Source organism: Thamnophis elegans, chromosome 5 (genome assembly GCF_009769535.1).
Source record: "Thamnophis elegans isolate rThaEle1 chromosome 5, rThaEle1.pri, whole genome shotgun sequence".
In the NCBI taxonomy this organism is placed as follows: Eukaryota; Metazoa; Chordata; class Lepidosauria; order Squamata; family Colubridae; genus Thamnophis; species Thamnophis elegans.
In genome coordinates, this window is record NC_045545.1 from 81685806 (window position 1) to 81706739 (window position 20934).

The window sequence follows — 20934 nt, forward strand, 5'->3', positions numbered from 1 at the left end:
TTTGTGTTTTCATGCAGTTCAAATGTCTTTATGTATTGGAGAAGCTGAATAACCTATGATTTAACACCAGTATCTGCTGATCAAAGAGATAAACTGTCTCCAGTCTGTCTGGTACATTTCTTAAGTCCTACTACACCTTCAATTATGTTTTTCTTTCTTTCTCCAACTCTTCCTAATGCATGCAGATGAGTCTCTGGGAGTCCAGTTTTTGCATTTTAAAATATGCTCCGGAATTGGCTAGTGAGAGAAGGTTTGTTTTCCAGCTGGTGAGAATGGCATAGAAGAGATAATCCAGAACAAAGCTGAATTCTTGAGAAATTCCAGCATGACAATAAAACTCGCATAGCTTCTTGCTTTAATAAAAGATGGGGGAAATTAGAAACCTCCCAAAGTAATTAAAGGAATGCCATTAAAATGTCTTCCCTCAGAGTTTGAACACTGCTACTGTTACATGAATCTATGTTTTATTCTTCATCTTAATAAGCAGGGGAAATTTTGAACCTTTTGACTCAACTTCCTTTTTGCATCTGTATAGGTATATTTATATACACTGTTAAAAACTTAAAAGAAGCTCTACATGGCAGCCCACTTCCTGAGCCATGAAGACATCCGCATTGAGGCAAAATGAAAAGGGATCACAGAGAGCTGTTAACAGCCCAACTTTCCTTGAAGAGTAAGTGGAATAGTTGTATCATGGGCTGCTCCAGTTCAGCCTGTCAATTAGATCCTCTTTTGGAATATCTCCTATTCTTTGCTCTGCTTTTTCTTCTACCTTCAAAGAAACACTGCAGCTTTTTAAAAAACAACAACAACAATGGATCTTTTTATACTTCTGTAAAATTTGGAATTTGTTTTAGGGAATGTATATTATTCCCCCCCCCTCCCAATCCCTAAATCAGGCTTCTAAGGGGCTACCACAAAGAAGAGAGGGGTCAGCCTATTCTCCAAAGAACAAGGAAGACAGAATAAGAAGCAACGGATGGAAACTAATCAAAGGGAGAAGCAACCTAGAACCAAGGAGAAATCTCCTGACAGTGAGAACAATTAACCAGTGGAGCATTTTGCTTTCGGAAGTTATGGGTGCTCTAACACTGGAGGTTTTTAAGACTAGATTGGACAACCATTTGTTTGAAATAGTATAGAGGTTCCTGCTTGTGCAGGTGATTGGACTGGGAGAACTCTCCCTTCCAGTGCTCTTATGCTGTTATTCATTTGGCTTAACACACTCCAACATACTATTTGTTTGAAATAGTATAGAGGTTCCTGCTTGTGCAGGTGATTGGACTGGGAGAACTCTCCCTTCCAGTGCTCTTATGCTGTTATTCATTTGGCTTAACACACTCCATTGTGTTTGCATTGTTTTATTTAAAAAGACCATTGGGCTTACCTGAAGGGTCCTTCTCTGTGCATCGCGGGAGAGTCCAAGCAGTGGGTTTTTTCAGTCTGGTTGCCCTGGAAACTGAGGAAACTTTTCCCTGGCCATGCCTCCTAGCGTGACCTCTCTCCAGAAATTTAAGATAGTTTGGCTGTGAGGATGCAGCAAAAAAACGACCGATGAGTTCTCTACTGTTGACACAATGGCTTGGGATCCCTGGACGGACCAGGGTGGGTTGGACTCTCCCACGGTGCACAGAGAAGGACCCTTCAGGTAAGCCCAATGGTCTTTCTCCTGTGCACCGCTTGGAGAGTCCAAGCAGTGGGACATACCCAAGTTAATGTCCCTCTGGGCAGGCAGAAGAAGAGTCCCGGGATACGACCGAAGAAGTCACTGCCTATAGCACCGCCTCAGCAGAGGCAAATGTGTCCAGTCTGTAATGTTTAACAAACGGAGATGGTGAAGACCACGTGGCTGCCCTGCAGATTTCTTCGATCGGGGCTTGGATGGCCCAAGCCGCTGAGGTAGCTGCACTGCGCATTGAGTGAGCAGTTATATGGTGAGGCACCGCCCTCGACTGGAGCTCATATGTAGACGCGATGCAAGCCCTGAGCCATCTGCCAATGGTAGAAGACGAGACCTTCTTGCCCAAGGACCTGGGCTGGAAAGATATGAAGAGAGCCTCAGACTTTCGGAATTCCGAAGTGCGATGGATATAAATCTTTAAAGCTCGTCGCACGTCCAGTTTGTGCCACTTATGCTCACTCGGATGGGAGGGACGAGGGCAAAAGTTCGGCAGAACAATTTCCTGCGCCCTATGATACCAGGTATTGACCTTGGTAAGAAAGGTCAGATCAAGCCGCAAAACGACCCTGTCGGAATGAACGACACACAAGTCCTGACGAACCGTCAGGGCCGCCAACTCTGATATCCGACAGGCAGATATAATGGCTATAAGGAAGGCTGTCTTCAGAGAGAGATGTCTAAGAGAAGTTGTTTGGAGAGGCTCGAAAGGTGGTGCAGTGAGAGCCTGAAGTACTATTGACAACTGCCATGTAGGGTAGCGGTGGACCGTGGGTGGCCGGATGTTAGAGGCACCCTTGAGAAAGAAGCACACCCTGGGAACCCTGCTGAGCGGTAGGAAGGGATCCCCAGACCAAACGGTTGACAAGGCCGCCACCTGGCGATGGAGCGTGGCCAGGGCGAGACCCCTCTCAAGGCCCCCCTGCAAAAAGTCCAACACCTGAGACACTGGCACCGTGACCGGGTCGAGCCGTAAGTCCTCGCACCACTGGGTGAAGGTAGCCCAAGTAGAGTCATATATCCTCATTGTCGAGGGGCGCCGAGTAGCTTGGATGGTATGAACAACCCCGTCCGACAATCCCTCAGCCTTCAGCAGGTCCCCCTCAAGTGCTAGACAACCAACTGAAGCCACTGGGGCTCCAGATGGACAATGGCCCCCTGGCTGAGGGAGACCTGATCCGTGGGATCTGCCACGGTGGGGACACCAACAGGCTGACTAAGTCAGTGAACCACGACCTCCGGGGCCAATGGGGCACCACAAGGAACACCTCCGCCCCCTCCTCTATGATCTTGTGTAGAAGATGTGGAAGGAGAGGAAGAGGGGGAAACGCGTAGAGGAGGCCCCGGGGCCAGCTGCAACGAAGGGTGTCCATTCCCTCCGCCCCCGGAGAATGGAAGCAGGAGAAGAAACGTGGTAGGTGGGCATTGTCTTTGATCGCAAAGAGGTTGACCTGTGGAAGTCTGCGAGACAGTTGATGGAACAGAGCAGGATCCAGCCGCCATTCTGCGGAGTCAATGGTGGTCCTGCTCAGCCAGTCCACTTGTGTGTTGTTCACACTGGAGATATGGTCGGAACGGAGCGACTCCACATGTTGTTTCGCCCAGCGTCCTAGGGCCTCTGCCTCCGCCATCAGTCTTTTGGACCTGGTGCTGCCCTGGCGGTTGATGTATGCCTTCGTGGCCACATTGTCTGTCATCAATAGGACGTGGCGGTGGCGGATGGACCGGTGGATGTGACGAAGGGACAACATCGCTGCTCACAGCTCCAGAAAGTTGATGGTGCAATTCGACTCCACTGGGGACCATTTGCCCTGGACCACGAGCAGTCCCATGTGCGCTCCCCAGCCGGCGAGACTGGCATTGGTGGTAATGACCAGTCGGTCGGGCTCCCTGAATAAATGTCCCTTGAGGAGTGCGGGTGATGTCCTCTTCACAGCCTGTGGCACGGGAATCAGCCTGGTCGAATTGCTCCTGCTGGCTCTCTGGTGGGGTAGAAGAAGCCGCTGCAGGGCCCTAGAATGGAGGCGAGCCCAGGGAATGATCGACAGGCAGGAGATCTTCTTCCCCAATAGTTGGGAGAGGTGGACAATCGGTACCTGCCTTGCCTGCATCACCGTGTGGGTCATGGACCTGAGGGCCTCTAACCTGTCTTGGGATAGGAAAACCTTGCAGGACATAGTGTCTATCACCGCCCCCAGATGGTTGATCTTGGTTGTGGGGGTGAGGTGACTCTTCTCTAAGTTCAGTGAAAACCTGTGGTTTCGGAGGGTCCTCATAGTGATCTGAGGCCTGCTGCCTGGGCGACGGCTGGATGATGATGTCATCCAGGTAGCATTGGAGCCTTATGGGCCTGCGTCTGAGATGGGCCACCACTACTGCCAGGACCTTCGTGAAGGTTCTGGGCGCTGACAAGAGGCCGAATGGAAGGGCCCTGTATTGAAAGTGGCGGCCCGCATAAAAGAAGCGCAGGAACTTCCGGTGCCAGGGGTGAATGGGAATATGGAGGTAAGCCTCCCGCAGATCGATGGAGGTGAGGAGGTCTACCTGGCAGATCCCCGCCAGGATCAACTGGAGGGACTGCATCTTGAACCTCCAGTAGGCAATATACCTGTTGAGGTTCTTGAGGTCCAAGATGGCCCTCCACACACACACACACACGGGTTCTTTGGCACCAGGAAGAGGATGGAGTAATATCCTCTCCCCTCCTGGTCGGGGGGCACCTGGTCTATTGCATTGATCTCCAGGAGGTGGAGGACCTCCTGGTTCATCTGCTCCCTCTTGAAGGGACATGCGGGAGTAGGACACCTGATAAAGTTCCTGGCAGGGGGGACAGGAATTCCAGGGACAAACCCTCCCAGACTATCTGCAGAACCCAAGTGTCATGAGCTGTCTGAGCCCAATGGGAGGCGAGCAGTTGGAGTCGGCCCCCAATGGGTGACAAGCTCGGGGAGTCACTTTGATTTGCGAAAGGGCCTATTGGAGGCACCTCTGCGATTGAATTTATGGAATCCAAATTGTTGTCTGCCTCTGTCACGAAAGGAAGACTTGTCCTGAGCCCTCTCTCCCAATTGCCCTGACAACCTATTAGGGGAGTAGAAGGAAGAGGAGGTGGAAGGCTCGGAGGGCCGAAAGGACTGCCCCCTTGGATAAGGGGTGCACTTACGGTCTTGCTTTTTTGAGGTAGAAGGGAGGACCTTCCTCTTGTCTTTTGACTCAATGAGGAAAGGGTCCAAGACGTCTCCAAATAATTTTGATCCCTTAAAGGGAGCTGAAGCCAATTTCCATTTGTGCTTCTGGTCCGCTTGCCAATGTCGGAGCCAGAGCAAACGGTGAGACGTGACATTCACAGCCAGAGCCCTAGAGGCGAATTTAGTGGCGTTGAGAGCGGCATCGCCACATATTGTGAAGCCGCAATAAGTTTGGTCACATCTTGATTGAGGCGTGCGTCTCCCGTGGGGATTTTCTTTGCGAGTTGACGCAACCAAATGATTGCGCACTCCTCCGTGGCAGAGATATGGAGTGCAGGGCCAGGAAACGAAAAAACTGCGCAAGAAAATAATAACAGGGACCACAGGGGAACGCTAGCTGGCTAAAGCCCTCTGGCGTGGCAAGCCTCCAAGACTGGCCTGAACAGATCGGCATAGGAGGCCCTACCCCCACAGCACGCTTACCTCCTGGCCTCCTGGAGGCTCGTTGGAACAGAATAGAGACTAGCAAGAAAGGAAAGGAGAGGAAAGTTATTTGTTAGCACAAAGGGGAAAAGTCAGGAAGAAAGGAGAGTCCAAGCCAAAGAAAATAGATTAATTCAGCTGGAGCTCACACAAATGCTTCCGAACGGGCAAACTGAGGAAAAATTTCTGGGGAGAGGTCATGCCAGGAGGCATGGCCAGGGAAAAGTTTCCTCAGTTTCCAGGGCAACCAGACTGAAATAACCCACTGCTTGGACTCTCCAAGCAGTGCACAGGAGAATTGTTAGATCCTAAATTAAATGTAAAGGTTCTCCTCACACATATGTACTAGTTCTTCCCTAGGGGAGGTGCTCATCTCTGTTTCAAAACTGAAGAGCCACCGCTGTCTGAAGATGTCTCTGTGGTCATGTGGCTGGCATGACTCAATGCCGAAGGGACATGGAACACTGTTACCTTCCCACCAAAGTGATCCCTATTTTCCACTTGCATTTTTACCTGCTTTTGAACTGCTAGGTTGGCAGAAGCTGGGACAAGTAACGGGAGCTCACTCCGTTACGTGGCGCTAGGGATTCAAACCAGTGGTGAGATTCAAAATTGTTTACTACCGGTTCTGTGGATGTGACTTGGGGGGCATGACTTGGCTTGGGGTGTGTGGCTCGGTGGGCGTGGCAAGGAAAGGATACTGCAAAATCTCCATTCCCACCCCACTCCAGGGGAAGGTTACTGCAAAGTCCCCATTTCCTCCCAATCAGCTGGGACTCAGGAGGCAGAAAAAAGAGGGGGGCAGGGCCAATGGTGGGTTTCCAGTTTTTTTTTCTCGTGCATGTGCATGCATGTGCAGTGCTTCTACAAATGTGCAGAAGTGTTTGGGCGCGTGGGTGGAGCCTCCCACCGCCACCACAACTGGTTCACCTGATCTAAGCCAAACCAGCAGAAACCCACCTCTCCGCGGGGCTAGTCAGAGGTGGTATTTACCAGTTCTCCAAACTACTCAAAATTTCTGCTACTAGTTCTCCAGAACTGGTTAGAACCTGCTGAATGCCACCTCTGATTCAACCATCTAACTGCCAACCTTTCTGATCAACAAGCTCAGCATCTTAGCCACTGAGCCACCACGTCCCTAGATCCCAAATTAAACAATGCCTATTCCTTTAACATTTTTGTTAAAGAAAGGATAGAGAAACCAAGTCTCCTTCAAAAAGAACTCAAACCCTGGTAACTTCATGGACACATCTATGATATACAAGGGCTTGATTCAGACATTGTCTTCTTCGGGAATGATTTTTCAACCTCTCCTTCTGACCTCCACTTCTGCATTTCTTACAGCTTTCCCATTCAAGTGCAAACTAGGTCTGGCCTTGTTCTTTTGAGATCAGCTCAGATGGGCTGCCTAAGACGGGCTTTTTGCAGCTAATGAAAATGCTACAGAACCATTAATAGATATAAATATGATTAGAAGAATGTTCTAAAACTAGATCTGTAAACACTTGAATATTAAAAGGACTGAGAAAGTAAACAAGGTTTGAGCTCCCTTCTGAGTTTGTGTGAAAATTTATTCCATAACCTGGGTCCTGTCCTAGAGAAAAAAGGATCAGTAATTCATGTCAATTCATGTAAGATAGCAGAATGTCAGGCCTGCATTTATATTCCTTTTGGAATTTTGGCCTGCCACACTTTCTCTTATTTCATTATGCTGTTTCTTTAAGTATAGTCGATGGGAGGGGGGAATAGAAGGAGTAGGATTGTGGAATGTATTGTTTTCATTCTTTACTAGAAGTCAAGGTCATTCTTTGTTTCCGCACTTTCACACCTGACTGGAAACAGTTGGGCGTAGATGCCAGCGTGGAAGAAGAAGATTGGACCATGTGATGGACTGTGGGTGCGGGGACAAGATCATGAACTTTTAACTGGGTGGGATTCTGATGTAACTTCCAGAGTTGGAATCCCACAGTACGATGCCAACATGCCTGTCTTATTAAATTGGAACTTTAAGCATAGTTTTGCCTTCAACTCTGATTTAATTCTGCATGGTATTTGGAATGCTGACACAGAATAGATTATACAGAAATAGCCTGGGCTAAGCCATGTAATACTGGATTCCTTTTCATGAGAATCATAGATTGCATTCAGAAGTCAAGCCGGTCAACTCTGAAATTATTTCACAAGCAGAATAATGTAGGTCTTTGAAGAGGTTTCACTCACTCCATGCGCCCACAACTGCATCTTTGGCAATGTTTTTAAGGATTACAGTACATCATAAAAAATACCTTGTGCTATGCCAACTCTAAGATGATCATTGCATAAATGATCAAGCCAAAGACTTTTTCTTCCTGATAAGACAAAATCATTTATCTATGTGTGTAGTGGCTGGATCTAATTCCCTCTATTGCAAGTCACTTCTATAAGCGAGAGTACAATCCCATCTAGAACAGGATGTATTTTCAAATATTGAAACCAGACCTTGAAACTGATAACAGCTCATTTCTAATTAATTTTAGCTTCAACCTACTGTACTTCCTCACAGTAAATTCTTCTTACCCTGAAGCAAGGTTTCTCAACCTGAGGAACTTTAAGATGAGTGGAACTCCCAGAATTCTCCAGTCAGCCATGTTTAAGCCCACATGTCTTAAAGTGCCCCATGTGGAGATACCCAGTCCTGGAGAATTTGAATCCTAAAAGAGCAAGAAGGGGAAACATAAATCCCATCAGCATATTGATGACAATAACCCCCAAACTTGCAAATAATCCTTTCCTTTCATGTAGAAGCTAAACAACATGGGAAATAAAATAAAACTTATGAAAATAACCTGTGTGCTGCACAGGTCAAAAAGAGGGCTGTGAAAATAGCTACAGACCCCTCACATCCTGGACATAAATTGTTTTAATCCTACCCTCAAAACGACACTATAGAGCACTGCACACCAAGACAACTAGACACACGAACAGTTTTTCCCCCAAACGCCATCACTCTGCTAAACAAATAATTCCTTCACCACTGTCAAACCATTTACTAAGGCTGCATTACTATTATTCTTCTCATCTTTTCTAGTACCTACCTCTTGCCACTTATGACTATAACCATGTTGCTTGTATCTTTACAATTTATATTGTTTTATTTGTTCCTAGTATGATTTGACTGCTTATTAGTAACCTATGACTATCTCTTAAGTGTTGTATCTTATGATTCTTGATGAATGTATTTTATTTTCCTTACGTACACTGAGAGCATATGCACCAAAGACAAATTCCTTGTGTGTCCAAATCACTCTTGGCCAATAAAGAATTCTATTCTATAATGTCTCCATGTAGAAACATTTGGGAGAGAAGGGATTTCACATGTACTACTTAAGACATTCACCTACCACCATAAATAGAAATCTGTTGACAGTTCTCCCAACATATGCTTGTTTATATAGAGACCATCTTTAAAAGATCCCTAATTTAGACGTGTGAACACTAAAAGAACAGTGCACTTATTTATGTAACTCTTACTTGAGAGATGGATAAATGGTGGGGGCCTTTTATACAAATGCAAATGTTAAATTCTATATCGCAAGTGGGCATTTTCCAAACTTAAGATTGTATGCCTCCCCGGAACTTATTTTTGCAATAAACCAGCAACTTATCCAATCAGGCCACTAGATTTCAGCACTGACACTGCCTGAAATTGTTTACACGGCATTTGACTGTTTGGAGATGAGAATCAAACAGAAACTATAATGGAATCAAAATAAAATTGATTTATTTTACCCACTCAAAAATCTTCCCCATGGAGAATTTAAACATCTAGGTATTTTAAGTGATGCATTACATATTTAGGAAAATATTATCTTCTCTGCCATTATTTAAATTCAAAGACAGAGATTTTCAGTTGACTTACATGAATTATTTGATGATGTTGAAAAGTCAGATCTAAGTGTTATTTTATTAATTTATTTTTCGCATTTCTGAACTATGTGTCTTTTTCAAAGGGAATTTATTTAAGAGACTTTAAAAAATAAAATTAAATGACTAATTGGGAAAGACCATGGCTGGGAGGGAATTGTTTTATTTTCCAAATAAAGACTTTTATGTCCATCAATGTATTGATTTGGCTGATTGCCACAACTGCTGAAAAGAATGTCAAGTGCTTCTCTGTTGCTCATGTTATCTCTGCATTCATTAGCCAGAATCCTGAATATTTCCTTTTAGACTGAGCAACTTGGACCAGAGGAATGCCGTCAATATAGTTTACTTGGACTTCAGTAAGGCATTTGATAAGGTAGACCATAACCTACTACTAGATAAAGTAGAAGAATGTGGGTTAGACAGCATCACCACCAGATGGATTCGTAACTGGCTGACCAACCGCACTCAACGTGTAGTCCTCAATGCATCCACATGGAGCGAAGTATGCAGTGGAGTACCCCAAGGCTCTGTTTTACTCAGTGCTCTTCAACATCTTCATCAATGATTTGGATGAGGGAATAAATGGAGAACTCATCAAATTTGCAGATGACACCAAGCTGGCAGGAATAGCCAACATTCCAGAAGATAGGCTTAAGATACAGAAGAGTCTTGACAAACCTGAACATTGGACACTATCTACTAAAATGAAATTCAATGGTGAAAAGAATAAGGTTCTACATTTAGGCAACAAAAACGAAATGCACAGGTACAGTATAGGTGGTACCTTCCTCAATAGTAGTAACTGTGAGAGGATCTTGGAGTCCTAGTGGACAACCATTTAAATATGAGCCAGCAGTGTGCAGCAGCTGCCAAAAAAGCCAACACAGTTCTAGGCTGCATAAACAGAGGGATAGAACCAAGTTCACGTGAAGTGTTAATACCACTTTATAATGCCTTGGTAAGGCCACACTTGGAATACGGCATTCAGTTTTGTCGCCACGATGTAGAAAAGATGTGGAGAGTCTAGAAAGAGTGCAGAGAAGAGCAACAAAGATGATTAAGGGACTGGAGACTAAAACATGAACGGTTGCAGGAACTGGGTATGTCTAGTTTAATAGAAAGAAGGACTAGGGAAAACATGATAGGAGTGTTCCAATATTTCAGGGGTTGCCACAAAGAAGAGGGAAACTTCTCCAAGACACCTGAGGGTAGAACAAGAAGCAATGGGTGGAAACTAATCAAGGAGAGAAGCAACTTAGAACTGAGGAGAAATTTCCTGACAGTTAGAACAATTAATAAGTGGAACAACTGGCCTTCGGGAGTTGTGAATGCTCCAACACTGGAAGTCTTTAAGAAGATGTTGGATAGCCATTTGTCTGGAATGGTATAGGGTTTCCTGCCTAGGCGGGGGTGGACTAAAAGACCTCCAAGGTCCCTTCCAACTGTGCTATTGTATTGTATTATAACTTGAACCTTCACAAATGAAATGTTCAGAGATTTAAAGATCCCAAAACAGGGGTGGACTGTTACAGGTTCTCCACTTGGCCCATTTCGGATGTGAGGTATGTGTAGGGTCCCCATGGAGACTTGGGGAGGGGAAAAATGGGCCTTCCAGAAGGCCTCCGGAGCCTGGGGGAGCCAGTTTTCACCATCCCAGAGCTCGAGGAAAGCCTCTGGAGCCTGGGGAAGGTGAAAATGCCCTCGCCACCACCATGGGGAAGGAGGCTGACTAGGCCACACCCACCATGGCCACACACCCCAGCAACCAGGCAGAGAACCCATTGCTGAATTTTTTGAACCCCATCCCTGCTCGAAAGGCCTGAAAACCAACAGAGAAGGCCAGGGGGTGTCCCTAAGTGTGGGGAGGAGAAGAGACTTGGCAATAATTCTTATGTGTCCAGTTCAACCCCTGCATATTCCCGCTCTATATCTTTCTGAATCAGACTCCATTTTATAGACTAGGGGGTGGGTGGGGAATGTACTATGTTCAGTACTTCTGAATTAAAACTCAAACTGCAGGTATGAGTTCAAGAGGTGAAGAAATACAGTAATTACAAATGAAATTAACTGGCTGCAGCAATGAAATGTCAGTAGTACAAGATAGTCTGCATCATATGGAATCAGATCCATAAAAGCCAGCGCCACCATTCACATGCTGTGCTTTCAGTTCTATAAAGCTCAGCAAAACGACTCTGTGATTTTTATATACAGTCTTATTTTTTCAGATGGTCATACAAACAAATAAAAATTTGAAAAACTAAAATAAAACAAAATGGGATCTTCAGCCCATCTTCTAATGTGTTGACTATTCTTCCTAGCTTGGTATATTCTTGTTATCAATCTTGAAATAGTACCAGACAAAACAGACTTACATATGGCATAGAAGAAGCCTAACAAGAAACAAATGAAAACTGCTCTAGATTTTATGGATAAGCATTACTAATTTGAAGAAAGGATAATGAACTAAGTCTTTGCACTACTTCCTTCCTTCCTTCCTTCCTTCCCTCCCTCCCTCCCTCCCTCCCTCCTTCCTTCCTTCCTTCCTTTCTTCCTTCCTCTTCTTCTCCTTATTACAGGAAGATTTGTACTATTTTTTGTCACCACAGGGGATTCAATAGATCTTTTAACACATCACTGTTAATTGACAGTTTACTAATTGTCTCTCCAATCCAAGGCCGGTAACAATTGCCAATTACCGTTATTATTGGATTTCACCCAAGAAGAATGATTCCTTACAGGATTATTTTTAGAAATGCCAGTACATTATTATTAAGTATCAGTTCCAGGTTTTCTTGAAAAATTAAATGCACCCATCAATTTAAACTCAAGATCTACAAGATTGGTTTGATTGTTACTTATTGAATTAATCCAGACTATCTCTGCTCCATTCTTTGGTGCATATGATAATATTTGCTGATTATCTTCAGCTTTTACTAAAAAGCTATTAATTATTCCCTGGCAATGGATATAATTCCCAAATTCTTTAGCTCTGTGTCTATGTCACCCCACTAGAGGTTATGGTTCATTACTTAAGAAATTTGAAATTTGGAAGATATTTCAAAAATCACTGGGTAGGTGTAAGGAAGCAACCTGATATTTATTCTGGCACAGATAATAGGATTGCCAGCAAAGCTTTTAATTCACCGCCCTCCCCCCGCCTCACTTAAGCTGGAAGGATGCATTTTATTTACTTTGTAAAAGTAATCACAGAGCCTTGAAAGGAAAACAAGCTGGAGTTGAGTCAAACAGAAATGATTAAACATGAGCATAATAGAAACAGCATGCCTCTTTCCTTCTAGTTTGTCTCATGCAGGAACAAAAAATAAATTTTGAGGAAATATAAATTGGATTAGGTGAAGAGTCTTGAGCGAGAAAATGTAACATTTAAAACAAATGGCCAAAAGATTGCAAAATGGCAATATTTGGACAGCCAGTTATGGACCAGCCCTCCTGTTGTAAATACTTCAGAATCTTCTCCAATCTTGTAGAACAAATAATAAGTAATGATAACTGTTTATAAGCAATATACTAACATAGATGTTCAGGTGTGTAGAGACATGAAATAAGGGATTAGAATGTCCAATACATGAATCTCAATTTGTGATTAATTGAACAAAAAAAATGATTTTGTTTGTTGGATGAAATATAATTTTAAGGAAGGAATTGATGAGTTCTGTTAATCATGAACTATCACTTGATATTTGTGGGTGGCCATGTTCTTCTAAATAGCAAATCAAACCACTTAAAGATTAATGCAAGTAAATACTACAATTCTTTTTTTTAATAAGTTTTTTTTATTTTATCTTAATACAAACACAGTTTCATTAAAGTGTGTGTCGTCTGGGTACAAATATTTTGTGCATTAACAATTAAATTTACAACCATATTCATTATTTTATCTATTCTTAAGTTAATACTAGTAGATAGCATATTATTATGACAATCCCCTTATCTTATTTAACTTTATTAATACAATTTCCATATTTCATTATGCTTTCATTTCTAATTTTCATATTTATTCTCTATCCATTGATAATATAACTCCCATTTACTATAATAGTTAGATTCTTCCTTTTCTTTAATTGCAAGTGTTAAATCTATTCATTTCTGCACATTCTAATATTTTCTTAATCACATTCTCATCCGTAGGGATCTCTTCACTTTTCCAATTTTGTGCAAATACAATTCCAGCTGCAGTTATTACATGAATAATCAAATATACATTTTCTTTACTATAAGTTTCTGGTAGAATCCCCAACAAGAATAATTCTGGTTTAAAGTCAATATGTTGTTGTATCATCTTCTTCAACCACATACAAATGTTTGTCCAATATTTTTTAGCTTCTACACATGTGCACCAGTACAATCCCTGTATCGGATGACAGTTCCAACATTTCATATTCTGTGTTCCAACATTTCATATTCTATGATCACAAAAAACCTAATATTACAAGGTTGGAAGGATACATCTTCTCCATTGAGTATCCCATGTCCTAAAGAACATCATTTCTCTTTCTATATTTGAACAAGCATGTGAGAGCCTGGAGTTTTTCCTGACTTCAAGGATTTAAAAGAGCTTCCTTTGGTGTCAATGGAAGCCATTTACAGCCTTACTGCTGCATTCAGGAAAAGGGACAGGTTTTCCATGGAGGGTTGTTACCAGGGTGCTTCAGCTCATCCCTCCTCTCCCTTTCCCCATTTGAAAAACCATTTACTTTGGGGGGGGGGGCATGTGTTTGTGCCTTTGTGTGTGTGAATAAAATGAGAAACAGTGAATAGTCAGTGTGGCTGTCTATATGCTTAGAGAATGCAGAATGTTACCAAGGGTGGGCTTCAAAAATTTTAGCAAGGGATTCTCTGCCCGGTTGCTGGGTGGGCATGGCCATGGTGGGTGTGGCCTAGTCTGCCTCCTGCACACTGGTGGGGGTGGCATTTTTGCCCTCCCTGGACTCCAGAGGTTTTCCTCGAGCCTCCGGGAAGGCAAAAACAGCTCTCCAGGTTCCAGAGGCCCTCTGGAGGCCAGAAACAGGTCCATTTCCAGTGTTCCGGAACTTCCGTTAGGCCCATTTTTTGCCCTCTGTGCACTTACCTTCATCCAAAACAGGCCACATGGAGACACTTGGGAGGGGCGGGGTGGAGTAGGCAGGGACAGCCAGGAGTAGGATTTGGGGGTTCTCTGAACTGCACAGAATCTTAGCTAGAGGTTCTCCCGAACCCCCAGCAGCCCACCCCTGAGTGATTCACCCTGACTGGTTGGTGTGTTATCTTTAAGTAGTACAGTTCCTCATCCTTTTTGTACTAATTGGAAAGAAACAATTGTTTGTTGGAAGATATAACACTTGCTAGAAATCATGGATTTATTATTCTTCCTTGTAGATGTCCACATGATTTTAAGAGTGGCTCTTTCCTCTAGTTTGCACATGATAGTTGTCTTTTCCAAGCGATTTTCCAGGGCAGCACCTCAGGCTATGCTGAGGTATCAATCAATCAGAATAGAGCTGGAAGGGACTTTGGAGGTCTTCTAGTCCAGCCCTCTTTCTTAAGCAGGAGACCCTATATCATTTCAGTCAGACAAGTGACTGTCCAGTCTCTTTGTAAAAAAATCTCCAATGGTGAAGAACCCACAACTTTTGAAGGCAAGCTGTTCCACTGCTTAATTGTCCTCACTATTATGAAGTTTCTCCTTAATTTCAGGTTGCTTCTCTCCTTGGTTAGTTTCCATCCATCCATATATTCTATTTCCATTGTATTTTTGTGCGACTGAAAACTGTTTTCTGCTTGTGTCTTGATGTATGAGAAAAGGGACTGGGGCTTCCATCTTGGCCTTTTCTATTCTCTCCTGCGGCTGAAGGCAAAGCGCCATTGACTGCTGTGAAACTTAAAATACATTTTCAGCTGGCAAGAATGATAATTAATTGAAAAGACAATGCCTGAAGTCTTAAGGCAGAAGAAAGGAAGAAGAACTTCTCCAGTGCTGATTTTCAGAACTGTAGTTAGTGACGGATCTCTTTTTTTTATCTTCCGTTTAATCTTCCAAATTCTTCTCCAAATGGCAGTTCCAAGCCAAAGACAAACTTCCTGTCAGTCGAGTAGACAGCAGACCGTTTGAGGCCATGGGGGCTCTTTCCACAAAGCACAACTATTTTTATTAAGCCGTGAGAGAGTAAATCAGCCATTTATAAACACATACCCAGGAGAACGTATTCAGCCTTTCTTATATTGGTGATTGACAACAGTGGTGAAACATTTAGAAACAGTATGCTAGTAAGATACAAATAACTACCTTCATTAAGAAAAGGTAGTAATCAATTCCAGAAAACGGAAATAATCATGCAATGTATCTATAGTATGAATCATGTATCATCTGCAGGGGTGGAGGGGAATACCAATACTCAGGAACCAGAGAAAAATTCTGCTTTAACCACACTTTGCTTAAGCAATCATTTATTTTATCTGACGGTCTTACCTCCTGATGGTAGCCAGGTCTCAAGCCAATCATCCTGGAGACATTTTGCAACCATCTCCATAGTCCCGCGATTACCATTCAGGTGCCCTGCAACCAGCACAAATTTACAACTATCACCGTATCCCATGATTAGAGGATTGTCATTTGTAAGTTTCACAGTCAGCTAGTGACAAGCAAAGCCAACGAAAAAGCCAGCAGTAAAATTACAAGTCATGGTCACTTAACAAGGTGGCGCAGTGGTTAAATGCAGCACTGCAGGCTACTTCAGCTGACTGCAGTTCTGCAGTTCGGCTGTTCAAATCTCACCGGCTCAAGGTTGATTCAGCCTTCCATCCTTCCGAGGTGGGTAAAATGAGGAGCCGGATTGTTGTTGGGGGCAATATGCTGACTCTGTAAACCGCTTAGAGAGGGCTGAAAGCCCTATGAAGCGGTATATAAGTCTAACTATAGCAATATTGCTATTGCTATTGCTAACAACCATGGGCAATTTCTTCTTAATGACCACAGCAGAACTGATGTCATAAGTCGAGCACAATTGCTTAACTATCGTATAGCTTAGTGATGAAGTTACTGGTTCTACATTGGAGCCATTAAATTAGGACTACCCCTAGAGGAACCGGGGAGGAGGTAAGTCCCTTGCTGGAAAATCAGTGCTCTGAATCCAGTCATTCATCTAGTCATTCATTCAATTCATCCAATCAGTCATTTTTTAATAAAGAGTTTTATTATTTTTCAATTACAAAATAAACATTCCATCTTTCCTTAGGCAGTGTGTCATATGAGTACAAACATCTCTGTACAATATCGTTCCTCTTTTGCCACATCTTTCACATTCATATTAACATTATTTCCCTAAGTTGAGTATTATAATATACTGAGCATTTAAACATTATAAAAGTCTCCATTTTTCTTCTTTATATCTTCTAATAATAATATCATATTGACATTAAACATCATTATTCTCATCATATACATACTAACAGTTTTCATCTTATTTATATCTCTATCTAAGTATATTGCATACTTATTTTTTAGCTTTTTTCACGTCCAAACTCCTTTTTTATTCTCCAACCATTGGTAATATGCTTCCCAAATCATATAGTATTCAGTTTGCTCTTTCTCCTTAATCTGTTCATTTCTGCACATTCTAATATTTTCCTTAGCACCTTCTCATCAATAGGAATCTCTACACTTTTCCAATGTTGTGCAAATACTCTGATTAGTCATTCTAGTAATGGATTTTCTGCGTTAAGTTTCGAGTTGGTCTTGATGGCCTACGTGTTTCTCTCTGCTGCTGGTGTTGTGGTTATGATTGTGAAAGAACCACAATAAGCTCCCTTTAATATACCCTGACAATTTACTCTGGGCTACACCAAAGAAAAGACTTTTTGTATTTTGCTCTAAATGAGATGCCATTCTGGTTTGCTTTAAAATGGCATTGTGAGCTTTTGTATGAAGGTCCAGGTAACTAATAAATAGAATTATTTCTTTTTTAATGGCTTCCTTTGTATAAAAAGTTTTGAGAACTAAATCCTGAAATCTCCCATGGTTTTGCTTTAAATCTCGCTTGACAACACCCAAATCATCATATGTTGGGGCTACTTTTTAAAAGAATAGGTTTTTTCCCCCTTGCGAATAATTAAGAAAAATTCTCCATACCAGTGGTGGGTTTCTAGTTTTTTTTACTACCGGTTTGTTCATGCACATGCACACTATTATGTGTGCGTGTGATGCTTCTGTTCATGTGCCTCCCACTGCCACTACTACCGGTTTGCCCGATCTGGGCCAAACTAGGAGCAGCCCACCTCTGCTTCATACATAAAAAGCAAAATTCCATTTGTACTTGCTAGGAATAGTACACATACCGTAGTCTTTGACTTACAACTACACCTGAACCCAAAATTTCCATTGCTAGGAAGTTGTTAAGTGAAACCTCCCCCCCCCCCCCGCCATTTCATGATCTTTTTGCCAAGGCTGGCAAGCAAACAAATCACAAATTTTTTTGAGGGGGAGGGAAGGAAGGGAGTTGACCTGGTTCCTACTGGGTTAAAGTTCCTGATCTTTGCTCTGATGCTACTCTTCGAAATATATTACTTCCCCTTTCAATCAGGAAATATGGATTCAACTATAGGCTCATTGCATTAAAATTCTGTGAAACAAAATAATAAATACTGGGAACAAGGGGAATAAAATGGAATTTTCCCTTTGCTGGGTGGGATCTGGATGCACATATATCAGGAGTACTTCCTGTTTCCCTTTTCAGATCCATCACGTTTCTCACCTTCAGCAAACTAAATGAAATAACTTTGCATTTAAGTTGCCAAAGGCTGCTTTGATGCACCTGCTTGAGTTACGTATTTAAAATGCCCCAAAAAGAATGATAGCGCTATACAGGTAAAGGTTCCCCTCACACATATGTGCTAGCATTCCCGAGTCTAGGGGCGGTGCTCATCTCCATTTCAAAGCCAAAAACCCAGAGCTGTCTGAAGACGTCTCCATGGTCATGTGGCTGGCATGACTCAACACCAAAAAGGCATAGAATGCTGTTATGTTCCCATCAAAGGTGGTTCCTATTTTTCTACTTGCATTTTTACATGCTTTTGAAATGCTAGATTGGCAAAAGCTGGGACAAATAACAGGAGCTCACTCCGATACGCAGCGCTAGGGATTTGAACCACCAAACTGCTGACCTTTCTGATCAACAAGCTCAGCATCTTAGCCATTGAGCCACTGCATCCCTTAAGGATATACTTGTATATTAACTAGATAAACTCCTCTGACTTCTACTGGGACTGCTGATAGAGACGTGATACAAATGGTGCAGTCTTTCTTCTTCCATATGTTTCTCCCTGAACTTTAGAGGCCCAAATGGGACTTTATTGTATACTGCATCAATTAGTGAAGCACAAGAGCATACAGTCATAACTTTGTTTCTGTAGTATAATGTGGTGGCATTGTTGAATCTACCTTTTCTTATGAAGTCTGTTCCCTCTGTAGCTTCTGTTTGTCCAAAAGTTAAGTCAATTTTAAACGAATGAATGTCTTTTTTTTTTAAAGTACATTTCAATTTTTTTCTGGAATCATTTTAATTTTAAATGATATGCTCAAAGGCAATTGTTTGTGTGTGTTGCTGTGTATCTGAAGATTGTGCTGGAGCTTTTATGAAATTCTGTTATAATCAAAAGCCTTGCAAAAGTGATATGTTTTACTGATGGCTTGAAATTGATTATGTGCCATAAGGTCGTTTCCCACTCTTAATGACCACACGCCAGGGGTGGGTTCCTGCCAGTTCTTCTAACCTCTTCTATAGAAGAGGTTCCACAAATCTGCAGTGCCATTTAGAACCGGTTCAAGCTCCCTCCCCCCACCCGTCCGCACATAATCAAGATGAAGAACGAGAGGAGGAATTCTGGGAGTTGAAGTCCACAAGTCTTAAAGCTGTCAAGTTTGAACACACCTAGGTTTTTTTTCTAAAGGGTTAGGGGTGCAAGGGTTTTGTAACTTGACAGTTTTAAGACTTGCACACTTCAATGCCAGAGTTCCTGAGCCAACATAACTGGAGGAGGAATTCTGGGAGTTGAAGTCTACAAGTCTTAAAGCTGTCAAGTTTGAACACTCCTGGTGTTTTTTTTTCTAAAGGGTTAGGGGTGCAAAGGTCTTGTAACTTGACAGCTTTAAGACTTGCGTGCTTCAAATGCCAAAGTTCCTGAGCCAACATTTTGGTTGCTAAGCAAGAGCATTGTTAAGTGAGTTTCACCACATTTTACAAGTTGGCCACGCCCACCTAGTCACATGGCTGGCAAGCCATTCCCACCCAGTCACATGGTCAGCAAACCACTCCCACACAGTCACATGGCTGCCAAGCCACTCCACAAAGCAGGCCATACCTACAGAAGAGGTTCTAAAAAATTTGAAACCCACCACTGCCACACGCATAGATTTTTCCCAAAAAACTATCGATCCCTGATCTGTTTTTTCAAGATTCCCAACTGCGTACCATCCCCACTGTTTTCTTACATTGATGGTTTTAGATTCCAAGTGTCCTTGTATTCCATGATGAAATAACTCCTTGACTCCTGTCAACCCCCCTTGGAATTCAGCCCTTCCTTTCCTTACTTTGTAAAAACCGGAGGACAAACACTTGTATGCCCTAGGCCAGGATCTCCAAACTTGGCAACTTTTAAGACTGTGGACTTCAATTCCCAGAATTCCCCAGCCAGTATAGCTGGTTGGGGAATTCTGGAAGTTGAAGTCCACAAGTCACAAAGTTGCTATGTTGGAGACCCTTGCTATAGACAACCAAAGTGATATGCACTTTGGGTTCCAGACACACAACCATGTACATTTTTTTGCAATTAATCTGGTAAAATTTTAATAGCTAGAGAAAGTACCCAAAGGCAGCGATATTATTAATAGATAACTTTCATTGAAGATTTTCTACTAATACGTACCTGTGCAATTTTGCATCAAGGTAAGTCATTTATCGGGATGGTATAGTACCCTGCAGTGTGCAGGATGTTGGACATCTCCTATGTTCCTTCTAATTCTAAGATTCTATGAAGGTGCAAACAGCTTTTTCAGAATAATCTTAATGTTTTTCTGTTGCACATTTTTTTTTTAAAAAATGTGGCAGAGCCACAAGTAAGGAAATGGAGGTATTTCCTGCCTCTGCTGCAGGTTCAAAAGGAAGTTTCTTTCTCTTTCCCCTCCTCTTTTGCTTCTTTCCCTCTTTGCTGTTCTCCAGATCAAAGGATTTGCTTTGTAAATCAGCTTTCCAAACAATGCAACTCAACATAAGCTTCTGAAAGATTTGGATGAATATTTTCATGAGGTTACCTCTGTGTTTGCTGGCCTCCTGCCTGCCTGCTTGACAATGCAGCACTTAAGTTATTGGTATCTATTTCTCAATTCAGCAATGAAGGAATAGTCTTGCCCACTCACAAAATGGTGGCTCTTAACCCATCTCCCAGAATGCTATCTGCAATCCTGTCTATTATTTATCAACCAATTTATTAGATTAGATTTTCATCCTGCCTTTTTTCTTTAAAAGTAACATAAGGTGGCAAAAATACTTACTACCATAGGTGGTATTCAACAGGTTCTGACCAGTTCTCCAGAACTGGTAGAGGAATTTTGAGTAGTTCGGAGAACTGGTAAATACCACCTCTGACTGGCTCTGTCTCCATCTATTCTCTGCCTCCCGAGTCCCAGCT

General features: G+C 42.7%; 1 long non-coding RNA gene across 3 annotated transcripts in view; it reads left to right on the top strand.

The window, feature by feature from the left end:
- The window catches only part of LOC116508681, a 92689-nt gene that overhangs the window by 67038 nt on the left and 4717 nt on the right, over positions 1-20934 (top strand). For 2 of the 3 annotated variants that reach the window (XR_004255396.1, XR_004255398.1), the window contains one exon: positions 536-673. The exons of the other annotated variant lie outside the window; for it this stretch is intronic. This is a non-coding gene — a long non-coding RNA (uncharacterized LOC116508681). The remainder of the gene's footprint in view (positions 1-535; positions 674-20934) is intronic. 3 annotated transcript variants of the gene reach the window in all.